Below are 5,351 nucleotides of genomic sequence, written 5' to 3'. Positions count from 1 at the left end.
TTGAATTTGGCGCCCTGCACTTTCACTGGCTGTTGTCATATCATCCCGTTAACGGGATTGCAGCCATAAGAAGTTTTAAGGGGCTTTTTAGGCATGGTAAACATATGTTTCTCTCTCTCTCTCTGTGCCCCTCTCTCTCACTTTATAGCTGGGTTCAATCTTCCTCTCTGCTCTCTCTCTCTCTCCTCTCTCTGGTCTCTGTGCTATCGCTCTCTCTCTTTCTCCTCTCTCCTCTCTTTTTGCTCCCAATGTTTATTGGGACACTTTAAAATAACTTTCATGAATAAGCCATTATAAACACTTATAAGTGTGTATAAATATTTTATGAATTATTATAAATGTTATATTATAATTCCTTATGCATTGTAAGGATGCATTCTTATGCATTCTTATAGCTAAGTTGTTATCCATGGTGATGAAACAGACACATTTCGGTCAGTGTGTGTGTCACATGTTGATGAGGCCGTGCTGCTGAAATACACAAACAGCCGTGAGAAATGTCTGAAATAGACTATAAAGACAGACAATGTTGAAATCTACCAAAGTGGGCAGAAATATAACAAAACTTGCAGTGAGAGTAAACTAGTCTAGTCTATGAAATTACAGCGGTTCATGACCGCTTCACGAACAGTGGGCAATTAATGTGATGAGTTTCTATTCTCATAGAGTCCTCCTGTCGAAGATGAGAATAGGACAGAGGTGTCGAATTTAACTCTTAGGGATGCTGTTCACGTCGCCATCTCTCCAAAGGCTGAATCTCAAGAGTTGATATTGTAATGATTCAACTTGTCACAGTTTTACAACAGCCATATACTACATGAACATTTGGGCATAAGCTGCGAGGAGCGCTGACTTGAATGACCACTTTCTCTGCTCTGTCTGCTCAGCCGTGGTTAACTCTATTCAGCGGTGAGATTTTCCTACGTCTCTTTCTTCTGTCTCAATCTCAACGCTTTCGATTGGAGCATCACCAATGCCGATCATTTTTTAGCCTGCTGATTTCCATTTGCGCTGCGAGCGCGAGGAAATACGCTACAAAACTAGGTTATAACGAACAAGCCGCCCAGTACAGGAATTATAGGGCGACTACCCGAGTGTCAGGAATACGGGCTACATTCGCTGATGGACTAACCGAACCAACTGCAGCCACAAGCCTACCAGCGGAGCCAAAACGGGGAGGGGAGAAAGAACAGTTTCAAATCCCTGACGGTTATTTCTCAAAGGACCCTCGGGACAGGAAATCTGACCACTTCTAATTGTGGAAAACTGCTTTGTGACCGTTACACATGCTTTTGTTATGCGCGGTATGGGTGTAAGGACCGTATTTTAAAGATACCCAGCAGATACCAGGCAGTCACAATACAACCTATCAAACTCCGTCCAACCGGGCACTGGTGGTATACGGCTGCATGCCTTATCAGAACATATATTTTTGTCGTTTCTTCGGACGTATTTTGAGATTATTTGAAGCAGCTTTGGATACTTTGTTTTTGCGTTGCATGTGAATTGAAAGGAGCCTGGAATTGGCCTCTATATGACTTTTCTATCTTATATGAATGAGTTGGATAGTGGAACGAGAGGAGAGCGACACAAATAAACAACGTGGACTCAACACTATTCATATTGAGATAATTTCGTTGTGATTTTGATAGACATTATTTACTCATATTTTAGGCTATGCCTTAAATCCATTTTATAGTTCGCATTAAATAGTTATTAATGTAACGTTTTGTTTTGGACTGCTCACTTTTCCATACGGGGGTCATATGGTGTAACTGGAGGGGTCAACTGCTAGGGTTTCAGTCAAGCAGTGACAGAAATAAACGAATCATTATCACCCTAGTCTGCCCGCGACCATTCGGTGACTCACGTGCCAGCCTCAGTGATGGTCGGAATAGAGATCTAACAAGACAGCAACCCTGCTCATGCGACCAGGTACATTTCAAATATCTGTGAAGGTAAGGTCTTATTTAGCCTATACCCATGGCTAGCTCTATGTATTTGCCTTGAACTTGTGATGCTTTTCGTTGTTGTTTCATGGTGGCGTGGAAGAATAAGTCTCCAGACAATGTGTTTGCTGTGTGCATGTTAGCTGTTATTCGTTGTATACTTTTTTTGACATAAACATTACTTAATTCTTGAATCTAGCTATGTAGCCTAAATGCAGTGTAGTTCTGCAGGGCAGAACCATCTAACCCTGTTCCTAGAGAGCTACCGTCCTGTAAGGTTTCGCTCTAACCCTAATCTAGCGCACCTGATGCTAATAATTAGGTGGTTGATAACATGAATTAGGTTAGTTACAACTGGGGTTGGCGTGAAAACCTACAGGAGGGTAGCTCTCCAGGAACAGGGTTGGAGAGCCCTGGTACACTAATAATTCAAGTTCAGGTTGTGCTTTGGATTGACATTTAGAGTAATTGACTAATGATCATCTTGAGAGAGAATCTTTGTTTTTACACATTTCATAAATTAATCCGGAGTCCTATGCAATCATCACTTTGTATCACTTTGCATCACTTGGAGTCACTGTAGTAACTCGAGTAATTGAGTTGCCTTGTTTCCAGTAGCAGGCTGCTGTCCATGGTGCTGAAACACACAAACACGTTTCTAGCGTCCAGCCCCCCGCCTCTCGCTCTCGTGTGAGTGTGCGTGTGTGCGTGCGTGCGTGCGTGCGTGCGTGCGTGTGTGTGTGTGTGTGTGTGTGTGTGTGTGTGTGTGTGTGTGTGTGTGTGTGTGTGTGTGTGTGTGTGTGTGTGTGTGTGTGTGTGTGTGTGTGTGTGTCAGCACACATACAAATTAAGCAGGGAGGTTTCATAGTTGAAGTGGTTTTGCAGAATGTACCTAACTGCTTAGGGCAGGCTACTGACAACACCTCAGCAGTCTGATCAATCCAAACCAAACTCACTTCCTCCTCCTCCTCCTCCTCCTCCTCCTCCTCCTCCTCCTCCTCCTCCTTGCATGCTCATCTCTCCCAGGCTTACTGCTGCTTTGCTCTCCATATAACAATCCATGTCTGATTCGGTGTTATGATTCAGCCCTTATGTGAAAGTGGGACGGCTTGCAGAGAGGTTAGCATGGTCATTGGTAACCACCATGCTAACATAGAGCTACAACAGCCACCACCATGCTAACATAGAGCTACAACAGCCACCACCATGCTAACATAGAGCTACAACAGCCACCACCATGCTAACGCAGGGCTACAACAGCCACCACCATGCTAACACAGGGCTACAACAGCCACCACCATGCTAGAGTAGCACATGGTGTTGTCTGAAACGTACTTCTCAGCCTGAAGTGTCCCCACTTGCACCAGTAAATAGCTAGCTATTCACGTGGCGCCGACTGGTAGGACGCTGCAGGAGGGCGGTCACATGTGCTAGCGAGGCAGAGGTCCTGAGTTCGCACAAGGTATGGACCGAATCAGGGGGAAGTGATACTCGCTAAACAAGCAGTGTTAGGTCCTTTTCACTAACACAGGGCTACAACAGACAGGGAGTGACGTGCACAGGATACAACAGGTGTAAAACAGTACACTGAAATTCTTACTTAAAAGCTATGGACGATATAGAAATTGAATTACTAGAACAAGACATTCCCCTTCAAGTCGTCTTTCAGTAACGTGTGGCCCGGCTTCTATTAGTATGTTATTTCTATGAGGAGGCAGGCCTGCACCTGTATGGTCTCCATGTTACAGCAGGCAGGGGACGTCGGACCAAGGTTATGGAGGCAGTGTCTGAATTAGCATGACCAGAACTTTGTGTGTGTGTGTTTAACATTCTGTCATGAAAGACTAGCTTCAGCATGGTCACCATGCTTGAGCAGCATGGGGTCAAAGGCCAATGAGGCAGGGTTTGCAGCAGTCACCAGCAGTAATGTCAGCCCTGATGCTGAGGCAAGCCTGTACTAGGGGGAGGGAGGCCGGAGGGAGCTATGGACGATATAGAAATTGAATAACTAGAACTGACATTCCCCCTGTCTGAGTGGAGAGGAGGAGTAGCGGAGTCTGTAAAGCCCCAATGGCTGCTTGCTCCATGACCCTTCCAACACCCTCGGCCCCCTGGGAACACAGCAATGAGGGAATGTCTGTTTCCTCCCTCCCGCCTCCCTCCCTCCTGAGAAATCACTCTAAAGCTACACCCCAGCCCTCAATTCACAGTTTCCTTGCCACCCCAACACCCTCCACCCAATTCCCAGTTTCCTTGACACTCCAACACCCTCCACCCAATTCCCATAGTTGGGGAAAGAGACAAAAGACACACACACACACACACACACACATATTTAGGGAATATGATGCTATTTCGTACAGAATCAGTCTCTGCATTAGAATCCTCGGCCTATAAAGAAAGGGCCTTAATGAAATGGATTCCAAGGCACTAGGATGTAATGTTCCCCCGTCTGTTTTATGGCTCAGTATGTCACATGGTCTTTGATATGTTCATCATAAAGCTTTAGCCTATATAAAGGATATATTGTATCTCAACCCTTTACAGATATATGATCTTCATTTGAGCCAGTTTGCTACATCAGGAAATGTGAATTATTATGTGGATCATAATTAATGAACAGTTTTTGTAGGGGTTGATAAACTTTTTGTTACGGCAAATCAAGTATGACATTTTTAAGTGGAAATAACATCCTTTAGAAGCCTTTTTAAACCTTGAATACACTACAAGTTTGCATTTCTTGCTGTGCATGAAAATCCTCAGCAATAAAAGATTGATCAAATTAAGATCCTACATCTGTACTTGGAAATGGTACCAAGGGATGATGGAGAGGCACTGGGATGCAATGTTATGTTCCCCATTCTACCGTCCTGAATAGGATGCCACATGGATGGTCTTTGTCATGTTCATCATATAGCTGTCAATACAGGATACATCTCAAGTCGTTGCTTGGATGGTTCTTGAATATTTTGATATAAAATGGTAATTTAGCAGATGCTTTTATCCAAAGCAACTTAGAGAACTGTCAACATTGACAGTGACACGTATTCAGTATATGTGAGAATCAAACCCACAACCCTGGTGTTGCCAGCAGCAACACACTAGACATAGTATAGGAAATCTCAACTCTTCTCTTGGAGGATTTAAATGTATCTTTGTTATTATGATATATAGGCTTAACGGAAGCCATTTGATTGTGAATGTTGTTGAGTGTATGGAGAGGTACACAGCAGGCTACATCCGTCTCTCTGTGTCAGAACACAGTGGTTAGTCCGTGTCAGTCACTTCTCCTACGCTCACCACGGCAACACAGAGGCTAACAGCTCAATCATGGCAACAAAGAGGCAAACAGCGCAACCACGGCAACACAGAGGCTAACAGCTCACCACGGCAACAAAGAGG

The 5,351-nt window shown here is 44.3% G+C and overlaps 1 protein-coding gene across 3 annotated transcripts in view; it reads left to right on the top strand.

Moving 5' to 3' along the window:
- Positions 1-426: 426 nt before the first annotated feature.
- LOC129810929 (protein FAM163B-like) overlaps positions 427-5,351 on the top strand; it is a 41,521-nt gene continuing 36,596 nt past the window's right edge. Inside the window, exon 1 of one of the 3 annotated variants that reach the window (XM_055861953.1) lies at positions 427-1,935. The gene's annotated coding sequence lies outside the window, so the exon portion shown is untranslated. Of the gene's footprint in view, positions 1,959-5,351 lie in introns of all 3 variants that reach the window. The other 2 variants (XM_055861944.1, XM_055861935.1) reach the window with 2 other exon arrangements.

The sequence above is a fragment of the Salvelinus fontinalis genome, chromosome 2, assembly GCF_029448725.1.
Source record: "Salvelinus fontinalis isolate EN_2023a chromosome 2, ASM2944872v1, whole genome shotgun sequence".
Taxonomy (NCBI): Eukaryota; Metazoa; Chordata; class Actinopteri; order Salmoniformes; family Salmonidae; genus Salvelinus; species Salvelinus fontinalis.
Note: the sequence above shows the minus strand (reverse complement) of the source record. Positions and strands in the feature narration are given on the sequence as shown.